The 11,251-nt window shown below is 46.4% G+C and overlaps 1 long non-coding RNA gene across 1 annotated transcript; it reads left to right on the forward strand.

Moving 5' to 3' along the window:
• Positions 1-3,990: 3,990 nt before the first annotated feature.
• On the forward strand, positions 3,991-5,505 carry LOC125955766 (uncharacterized). The gene is made up of 3 exons (XR_007469105.1): positions 3,991-4,778; positions 4,861-5,290; positions 5,377-5,505. It is a non-coding gene; the product is annotated as an uncharacterized LOC125955766 (long non-coding RNA).
• The last annotated feature ends 5,746 nt before the right edge of the window (positions 5,506-11,251 follow it).

Consider the following 11,251-nt stretch of genomic DNA (forward strand, 5'->3'; position numbering starts at 1 on the left):
AGCGCAAGCCCCGCTTATTCGCTTATTACGATAAGTACCCCGCAGGCTAGAATCGAGTACGAATTCGAGCAGTCCCTGCATAACATACAAAAAATCCCTCCATAATCTAAGGTTCGAACCCTGCAAAGCGAAATGGTCAATGCTCCTTATGGAGGTCGTCACTCATTCTCGAGCAGTTCTGCGCCTGTATTAGTGTCATGCACGTCGTAGTGGTGTGCGTGTGATGGTACCCCTAGGTTCATCCTTCCCCCGCCCCTTCCTATGTTCCTTGTACCCCCACCCCCCTAACCCTGTTTCGGATGCACGCATAAAATACTCCGAAGATTTAATTTCATTTTAAATATTTTATTGACACTTTTTAACAACACTTTAGGTACATCACAACAGCTAGGTCGCAACACTATACTTACCCGACTCGTTTACCGCTTCCTTCGTTGGTCGTCTAAGGTGGCCGATCAAGGACATTCGGTCGCCCGTATACGACTTGCAGCTCACGACGCGAAGGTGGCTGAAAATACACAAAAAAGGATATTATTCACTTTTATAACACATAAATCACTGTTATCACTGCTCACAAGCACTTTTTACTTACCGCAAAACTATTCCGCTGCCCGAAGATGCACGTCCAGAAAACGTTTTCGTTACGTTTTCGGAAAAAGCCGTGGCCACACGGGGCGAAAATTTGCGCGCAAATTTGCACATTAATGCCAAAATGTTTTCGCTTCGTGTGGCAGGAGTAAAAACCCGAAAATTTATGCCGAAATGTCAAACGTATTGTTTTCATCTGTGTTTTGGCCGCTGAAGTTGATTTCCGAATAAATTTTGCAGTTTTTAACGATATTGTTGCTGTTGCTGTTATATTTATATTAAAAATGCAAAAACAATACGAAAAGAACCTACATTTTCGTAAATAAAGCGTTCGATAGCGTCAAGGGTTCAGCGAAAAAGTCCGCGGACGTATAAAAGTTTGACAGCGTGTAAGGGTTAAGCGAAACCGTTTTGGCATTAATTTTTTCGTTTGCGCTAGGGTTTTCGCCCCGTGTGGCCACGGCTAAACAACATTAGCCGTGGCCACACGGGGCGAAAACTCTAGCGCAAACGAAAAAATTAATGCCAAAACGGTTTCGCTTAACCCTTACACGCTGTCAAACTTTTATACGTCCGCGGACTTTTTCGCTGAACCCTTGACGCTATCGAACGCTTTATTTACGAAAATGTAGGTTCTTTTCGTATTGTTTTTGCATTTTTAATATAAATATAACAGCAACAGCAACAATATCGTTAAAAACTGCAAAATTTATTCGGAAATCAACTTCAGCGGCCAAAACACAGATGAAAACAATACGTTTGACATTTCGGCATAAATTTTCGGGTTTTTACCCCTGCCACACGAAGCGAAAACATTTGCGAAAATTTGCGCGCAAATTTGCACATTAATGCCAAAATGTTTTCGCTTCGATATGTTTACATGGCCGGGTTGAGGAAATTAAAATCGTTTTTTTGAAGAAAAGGATTGAATACACTAGCAATGATCACTCACTGTCGATGTAAACCACAAAAAGAACATATTGTGAGCCCTACCGTTTGCAAAAAGCTTTTACGCTAGGTTTTACGCTCCACGGACCAATAATCGTTTGACAGCATGTAAACGGCAAGCGTAAACGTTTTGGCATTAATTTTTTCGTTTGCGCTAGAGTTTTCGCCCCGTGTGGCCACGGCTTATTGATTTCGGTTCTCAAGAGCCGTGGCCACACGGAGCGAAAATTTGCGCGCAAATTTGCACATTAATGCCAAAATGTTTTCGCTTCGTGTGGCAGGGGTAAAAACCCGAAAATTTATGCCGAAATGTCAAACGTATTGTTTTCATCTGTGTTTTGGCCGCTGAAGTTGATTTCCGAATAAATTTTGCAGTTTTTAACGATTTTGTTGCTGTTGCTGTTATATTTATATTAAAAATGCAAAAACAATACGAAAAGAACCTACATTTTCGTTAATAAAGCGTTCGATAGCGTCAAGGGTTCAGCGAAAAAGTCCGCGGACGTATAAAAATTTGACAGCGTGTAAGGGTTAAGCGAAACCGTTTTGACATTAATTTTTTCGTTTGCGCTAGAGTTTTCGCCCCGTGTGGCCACGGCTAAACGTTTAACACGGCTCGATTCTATCACTGACTGATTTTTTAACCACAGCCTACTCAAGATCCAGTACGGTTTACGCTTCAAACTCGATCGCATACAGATGCATTCGCGTTGAGCACCGCGTGTATTTACACGGATGACTCTCGCGGAATCGGCGAAGAGCGAGACGGGAAAAAAAATTTGTCTTGAGCGAAAAGAGGACAGCACTAATAGAAGCGCGAAGAGCGAGTAAGGAAAGGAAATTTGCCTCGAGCCAAAAAAGGATAGCACTACGGTGCTCATCGACTTCCCCACCCGAGAGGGGAAGCTGCCCGCTGGGAAGTACCTGGCGAAGTAGGATGGTGTGGAACGCCATCGCGTTATCCTTCGCATGATCGCCCCTCCCCATGTCCCCGAACGCCGATTCCCCTAATCAAAAAAACTTTTCTATTACCTTTTGCCATTCCTCCTCCTTCCTTCCTTCTTTAGCCAGGTCCTTTTCCATCACAACACAACTTTAAAGCCTGGCATCCACATTCATGCACGTCGTCATGCACGGAGCTCCTCCCACGTCCGCGGTTGCTCAACTAACGTTAGGATCAATCCAAGCTCAAAGCCTACTTCAATTTCAAGGCGCATTCAATTTGAGAGTTATAAACAACACCTGAAACTTTTTACTTTCTAAACCTCGCAGCACTCCTTGTAGAGTTGAATAAACTCTTTCTAAAAATATTTTTCACTCTCTTTCCGGGATTTGTAATCAATTTTGTAGTAGACAAAGTAAGTTTGTGTTTCATTTCGACCTGGCTGAAGTTTGGCAACACTTTGGCAGTGTTGCTTGCCAAATTAAACCGAGGGGCGTGGCCTATCGCCTTCATGCAAGCATAAATTTTCGGTCGAGCTCGAAAATCTCGGATCCGTCCAGATCCTAGCCACTCACTTTCCGATTTCGCCTCCGACATGGATTCCAGCTCCGTGCATGACGACCTGCATGAATGTGGATGCCGGGCTTAACTCACTCTGACTCTGACCACAAGTTAATCACTGGCCAAAAGTTAATCACTAACAACAAGTTAATTACTAACCACAAGTTGGCAAAAATACCAAACCAACCAAAACTGACTATGCATCAAAATGACTATCAACAAAAAGACTATGCGTAAACCAAAAATGACAGCAAAAACTTTTTATTTCGAGCAGTTGCCAAGGTCACTCCAAGATGGTGGGACTCTTGGAATGTCGTTTGCGAAAAACCAAGGTTACTGCATGTAGAACAAAAAACTTCAAGATTTGACAGTGAAAAGTGTGTGACGCGGTTTTTCGCTTTCGCGGTTTTTTCGCTTTCGCGGTTTTTCGCTGTTCCCGTACCCGACCGACGCAGCTATGGGTCCGTCCGGCCCGTCCTGGTGTGGTGATGTACGCCGAAAGACCCCGATGAATTAAATTCGGCCAACTTTAATTCACAAGAGGTAAGCAGCAGCCTTCCTTCCTTACCTTACGGTTTTCGGTTACTCCCACTCTCCCTTGCAGCCTCTGATGTTGTTCTGTTTGGTGGCAAAACGTGTACGCTTCGACCGGTGCGCTGATCTTCTCGATCTACCTCGTCTACGATAATGCTCGGTGGTAGCCACAGTAGCCGGAGGAGGTTATTGATCGGTCCATGAAGCCGAGCTGGAGGCGGTGCAGGAAGGAATCCCGTACGCCGGCAGCTTCTACGCGACCCAGCACTACGCACCAGCACTAACCCCAAACCAACATACAGAAAAGATACAGCGTATTATTCGTCGTAATAATGCCGACCAGCAGCAACGGCATCAGCATCAACAGTCGGTCAGTTATCAGTCAGTAGTCAGCACCAAACCTCTGCGCTTCTTGGTGAAATCGGATACTGGCGATGCTCAAGATCAAGATATCCGACATACTAGCGGAAAGGTGTGTCGTTACGGAACCTGAATCTCTTTGCCTCTTATAATAATCTGTATGTATAACGATGCTACAGCAACCTTCGTCGCAGCGTGAGGCTGATGAGTTATCGGAAGGCTTTAAACCGTTGGCAAGGAATGAAATCTTTAGCGCAGGCGATCTGGTCGCGATGGATGCCGAGTTTGTGACGCTGAAACCGGGGGAAAGTGAAATCCGTTCCGATGGAAAGATGTTGACGGTGAAACCCCGGGCATCACGTGCATCCGGGGACAGGGCGAGCATGAGATTGTCCCGTTCATAGATGATTACATCTCGACGCAGGAACGCAGGTGGTCGACTATCTGACCAAGTTTTCCGGTATCAATATACAGTCGAAGACGCACGATTCCGTCGAGGAATGCTTCTACAAGCATTACCTACGGCTACAGGAAAAGGATGAGTTTTCCAGGGCGCTCTCGACGTTGTACGAGAAGGGCAAGCCTGTTGGAAATTCCGTAGCTGCGTGAGCCCCAGTACCCGGAGCGGTGGGCCGCTCGCTTTGATCGATCGCTCGATCAAAGGAGATGCGGCAGGAGCGGGTGCTGGGGGAACGCGGGCATCCGCACGATCACCCGATCACGCGGGCGAGGGTGATGCCCGACCGTCGACCGGACCGGACCAACTACGGTTAACTTGCAGGGACTCAACTTTACCAGTCTTCACGGTGCGATGGCGTCCATTCCGGGACTGCAAAACGTTCAGGTTGGTTGATGTAGAAAACGAAAGTAAAGGTGATGGCAGGTAGTGAGATTTATTATTGTTCACTTTATGCGCCCTCAAACAGGTTCAAATTGCCGGACTTCCACAGCCGATTTCTCAGACTCTTTCGTCTACGCCGTCAGGAACGACAACCGGTCGACTAGCCTACTTAACCAGACGACTAGCCTACTTGTGTCCGTTCCAGTGACCAACACCACACAGGCTGCTGTGAACACCATCAACGCCGGTGCTAATAATACCATACTGTCTGGTAACTCGCAAACGACACAAACGGTCGTTTTGACGAATCCACAAACAAGTGGCTCCAGTCTACTCACTCTACCTACTGGTAGGTTTTTGGCCTTTGAAGGAATGCGCTTGGCAAACTCTTTCGTATATTCCATCTTCGCTTTGACGAACCGGTGGACCACTAACGGTGAATGCTGGTCAACCGGGTCAACAGATACAGCTACTGAACATCAGTCAACGGCCTAGGGCGGGCACACCGATTTCCGGTAGGTTAACGATTGCTAAATGATTCCCCAATATATACCGACGTATTGTGTTTGTATATTACATGGTTTTATAATGGTTCCAACAGGTTCACATCACGGCGGCCAATGTTACTTCAAACACCACACCGAATCAGCTCCTCATGGCTACGAAGCAGCTACAATTGAAGATTCAACAACAGCAACACCATCATCAGTTGCAATAACAGCAGCAAATTATAACCGGAAGCAGTAACCAATCAACGGTTGGCGGAAATAATACCACGCAAATCCACATCCAGCCGCGGCCACATCCACGTCCTCTCTGCATATTCATCTGTACATTTCTCACCATATACATGGTCATCTATGGCGGCTACATTAGCACGAAGAGCAAGGCGTCGCCGCTGCTCTCGCTCACGACGGGCGCGCCGTCCTGCTCGGCGCGTCCGGCGCCGGTTTCTTCCTCGGGATCCTGATGCTTCCTGATGCGGGACTTGTTGGGGCGCTTGCGCTGAATTTTGAGGCGGAATTTCAGCCTTCATTTCGGGACAACTCGGGGTCCACCTCAAGAAGCATGTCTTCCTCCAGAAGTCCTTCTTGGTCCTGATCGGACTTTAAATCGCCCTGCGTGGGGGAAAAAAGTGTAAAACAAGTTTTCTTCAAAAACTGTTTTCACAAGCTTACCATTTGTTCGCACAATTGTTCAATGTCCAATTCTTCCATTTTTACTTTTGTCGATAAGCCCATCATCGAGGAAGTAGTTCTAGCATGAAAATTTAAAAGTAATACGCTCTAATTTAAGGTGAGACGGAAGGAAGGGCGTGTTTCGCTGTGGAAATTTTCGCTGTTTTCCATTTTTAACAATATTTTATTCTGTACCAGCAGTGACGTTCAGCAACTTAAACGCGGCCGCGGCCACGTCCGTGGAACTCACCCATCCCGTAGCGCTGCGCTTCCCCGATCATGACCATTAGATGGTCATGAGACCGCGCCATATCCAGTGTCGTTAAGTGGGCGCGCAGAGCAAGGCGACGCCTCGCCTCGCGCTCACGGCGGGAAAATTTTCGCTCTTTTCCATTTTTATTGTGGAAATTTTCGCTCTTTTCCATTTTTAACAATATTTTATTCTGTACCAGCAGTGACGTTCAGCAACTTAAACGCGGCCGCGGCCACGTCCGCGGAACCCACGCATCGCGTATCGTTGAGCATTTCCGATCATGGCCACTAGGTGGTCATGTGAGCGCGCCATGTCTAGGGTGGTCATGTGAGCGCGCAGAGCAAGGCGGTGCCTGGCCTCCCGCTCACGGCGGGAAAATTTTCGCTCTTTTCCATTTTTATTGTGGAAATTTTCGCTCTTTTCCATTTTTAACAATATTTTATTCTGTACCAGCAGTGACGTTCAGCAACTTAAACGCGGCCGCGGCCACGTCCGTGGAACTCACCCATCCCGTAGCGCTGCGCTTCCCCGATCATGACCATTAGATGGTCATGAGACCGCGCCATATCCAGTGTCGTTAAGTGGGCGCGCAGAGCAAGGCGACGCCTCGCCTCGCGCTCACGGCGGGAAAATTTTCGCTCTTTTCCATTTTTATTGTGGAAATTTTCGCTCTTTTCCATTTTTAACAATATTTTATTCTGTACCAGCAGTGACGTTCAGCAACTTAAACGCGGCCGCGGCCACGTCCGCGGAACCCACGCATCGCGTATCGTTGAGCATTTCCGATCATGGCCACTAGGTGGTCATGTGAGCGCGCCATGTCTAGGGTGGTCATGTGAGCGCGCAGAGCAAGGCGGTGCCTGGCCTCCCGCTCACGGCGGGAAAATTTTCGCTCTTTTCCATTTTTATTGTGGAAATTTTCGCTCTTTTCCATTTTTAACAATATTTTATTCTGTACCAGCAGTGACGTTCAGCAACTTAAACGCGGCCGCGGCCACGTCCGTGGAACTCACCCATCCCGTAGCGCTGCGCTTCCCCGATCATGACCATTAGATGGTCATGAGACCGCGCCATATCCAGTGTCGTTAAGTGGGCGCGCAGAGCAAGGCGACGCCTCGCCTCGCGCTCACGGCGGGAAAATTTTCGCTCTTTTCCATTTTTATTGTGGAAATTTTCGCTCTTTTCCATTTTTAACAATATTTTATTCTGTACCAGCAGTGACGTTCAGCAACTTAAACGCGGCCGCGGCCACGTCCGCGGAACCCACGCATCGCGTATCGTTGAGCATTTCCGATCATGGCCACTAGGTGGTCATGTGAGCGCGCCATGTCTAGGGTGGTCATGTGAGCGCGCAGAGCAAGGCGGTGCCTGGCCTCCCGCTCACGGCGGGAAAATTTTCGCTCTTTTCCATTTTTATTGTGGAAATTTTCGCTCTTTTCCATTTTTAACAATATTTTATTCTGTACCAGCAGTGACGTTCAGCAACTTAAACGCGGCCGCGGCCACGTCCGTGGAACTCACCCATCCCGTAGCGCTGCGCTTCCCCGATCATGACCATTAGATGGTCATGAGACCGCGCCATATCCAGTGTCGTTAAGTGGGCGCGCAGAGCAAGGCGACGCCTCGCCTCGCGCTCACGGCGGGCGCGCCGCCCCGCTCTGCGCGTCCGGCGCCGTCTGGTGGTGGCGGATCCTGGTGGAGCTGGTGGTGGTGGTGTCGGGGGCACGGGGCCTGCCTGATCAGGGGGCGGTGTTCCCGAGGTGGCGGTGGCGGCGGCGGTGGCGGTGGCGTGGCGGTCAACCAGCAGTGGCGGTGTTAAGGCTTCCTCCTTGTTCTCCGGTGGCGGTGGCTCCTCCAGGAGCACATGCTCCATAAGCACATCCTGCGTGGGGGAAAAAAAGTGTAAAACAAAAAGTTTTCTTCAAAAACTGTTTTCACAAACTTACTATCTTTTCACAATGTTCATCAATGTCCATTTTTACACAGGAAAAAACCAATTGGTAAAAAAGCACAAACCACGCCGAACCACGCCGTCGAAATGAAATAAAATGTGACGAGGGGGTGGGCGGTGGATTTCCGGAAAAACGGTGTTGCTAAACTTTGACAGTCGATCGAACGATTTGTCGGATCGACGAATTGATTGACGAAAAAATTGTTTAAAAACCCAAAAAAATTGGCAGCACGTTTTATGGCCAAAAGATTCCAAAATTAGGAAAGGGGGCACTTTTTAAACTATAAGTAAAATTAAGTGAGTGAGTCACAGTGAGTTTCTGAGTGACCGAATATTTTCGGTTTCAAGATATTTCATAAATTACCACTTTTTAGATAAACTAACCGTCATAAAAATATGTGGAACAGTGTTAGGAGGTTAGGGGGTGTAAAAGTTACATTTTACGGTTAAACAGCGATTTTTTGTGACACAAGGTGGGGGGTGGGGGGGGGGGGGGGCGTATTTCGGCCTTTTACCGAAATGCAAAAAACATCGCACGGGAGAAGACGATTAAATTACATGATATGGATGGTTCGCCGTACCACCACCAAAATTATAACAAAAAACCATTCATCTTACAATAAATTCCATTTTTTTCAAATCAATAATATTTATCGATGATATCGATAAAAAAATGCATGCGGATGCTTTTAATCAATTTTTTTGTATTAATCGATGAAACGATTCAGCGAAAACGATTAATCGATTCGATCGATCGTTTCAGGTTATGTTCACGTAAAATCACGCACGTCACGCACAGCTTTGTTTTGTGCGAAGAAACACCCGTTTGTGCGAAGAAAGATTCTTAAGTGGAAGTGAGGTTGGATTTTGCATCCAAAATAATCCAAACAATTTTCAACAGCAACGTCCTGGGTAAGTGAATTTGGTTCAATTTGATAGATCACTCTATGATTTGAGAGATCACGGTATTAATACCAATTTTTTTTGTAACATATTTGCAGGTTGCAATTGATTACTAGTGCGACTTAGTACGAAAAAAGGAATATGGAAAAAAGAACACGGCCCATCATTCGAGAACCGTGAGTATCTAATAGTTTAATTCGTTTATATAGTTAAGTTTCGATAACAGTGTTTAGTACAGTTGCACTAAACAGTAGTGCAGTTCGTTGGATAACAGTGTTTAGTGCAGTTGCTCGTAGTGACGATTAAATGATCGCTCAGGAGGACATCATCTTCATCCAAGGACACCGTAAACGACAAAAGAGGAACTCGTCGAGAGGTCCGGTTCGGTTGGCGTGATCAAACAAGATAAGCGCACCCAGAAGCCAAAAGTCTGGATGGACAAAGACAAGGAGAACATGAATGGTCACGTATGACGATACTAGGCTGCAGTGAATTTGCATGCACCGGAGGTGGTCCGCGATCGCGAAGGTGATTGGAACTGTGGTCATTGAAATAACAGGAACGCCTGGCGTAATAAGTGTAATCGCTGTAAGACTCCAAAGGGTGATAGTGGCAGTCTCGGCGGTGTTTACGGTTGAGGCGGCAACCGTAACATGGGCAGACAGCGGTGGTTGCTGCGATCGAGGCTCGTTCGGAAGTAGTCGAGGAGTCTGCGGAGGAGGTGGACTGGACCGCGGACGAGCACATATTACTCCCATCCGGCTGAAGGATTCAAGGTCACATCACAAGCGCAATCGCTACGATGCCTATCACCAGTTGCGCACGGTTATTTAATACTATCGATAGCATGTTCGATGTAAGGCAATCAATGTCGTAGTCGTGGAGCGCTGTCCCGCGTTAGGATGGCCAGGTGGTTCCATTTTTTGTTTGTTTGCTGCGGTACATTTTTCATTAGATTAAACCCCGTAATCGACCGGCTGTTTCAACTCAAACTGTTAGTCTCTTGCTAAGAGATCTTCATAAAACCACGTTTATCATCAAGATGCTGGCAAAAGGTTTCCTCTTTTCACAAACCAGCGTGGCACCGGCACGAGACGGCTTATTTGCATTTCAGTTGCGACCTGTGGATTCGTAAGACTTCATTCGTCTCATTCTGAATTGGGGCAAATGGCATCAATCATGCTTACTGGCCAAAGCAGAATCATCTGGCTCTGGTCTGGCTCGGGGAATTCGAAATCCGAGAAAACTCTGACGCTATGATAAAGCCCCACACTTCTTACGGTCAACGATCGGTCTGGTGATCGGTCTGCAAATCAGCTCATTACCCCACACCCACGGTGCTAGTTGGGTAGAAAAGTAGCTGCCATAGTTTGCTGGCCAAACTACTGTGGGGGGTGTTGGTCGTCCGACCAACCTGTGCGGTCGGTCGGTCGGTCATGGCGTTTCGAAGGAGAACACCCGTGGCGAGACGAAAAGTAAATTAACATCCTGCTAATCCTGCACCACATTAGCCGAGGTGCTAGGTGTAATGGAATGTCCAGGCGGTGGCGGAAGGTCCTCAGAGTGGTGTCTAGCCTTCTGGAGCCCGAATACCAGTCTTGGCTTAAAGGACGTCTATCATGATATTTTTGCACATCTTTCATATTGTTTTCTACAAATGATATTAATGTGAAAAAACAATTGACAAAATGGATATTTAAAAAAGTCATTCTTATTCTAGTTGCTTATTCTTCCTCAAAGTTGTAACATTTGTGAAGTTCTGCTTCAACTAAAATGTAACTAATAAAAATTAGTTAATCGATTGTGATGTTCCTGTTACTCCCCCGTATGTTATCCACAAATGTACTTGTTGTATAGCGTGAATGTTTGTCTATTAGCTAGAAAAAGATTGACCGGTGGAAATCTATTCAGTAAGAGATTAAAAAATAATACCTTTTGAAATACAAGGAAAATCTTTACCATACACTGGTAGCTTTGTGTGAATGTACTGTGTAATCGTGAATGTCCTTTGATCTGAATAGCTGCTCGTAAATTTGTGAGCAATACCTTAAAAATCACGGCTTATGTTTTACAAAGTTCACTATTTAGTATTGTGCATTTCTTTCTTACTAAAAATGTTGCATCATAATTCGCTTTCACATCTATAGCATCAAATTCGTACAAATGGTTTAAAAATGTAAATGTGCTTGCA

Source organism: Anopheles darlingi, chromosome 3, assembly GCF_943734745.1.
Source record: "Anopheles darlingi chromosome 3, idAnoDarlMG_H_01, whole genome shotgun sequence".
Taxonomy (NCBI): domain Eukaryota; kingdom Metazoa; phylum Arthropoda; class Insecta; order Diptera; family Culicidae; genus Anopheles; species Anopheles darlingi.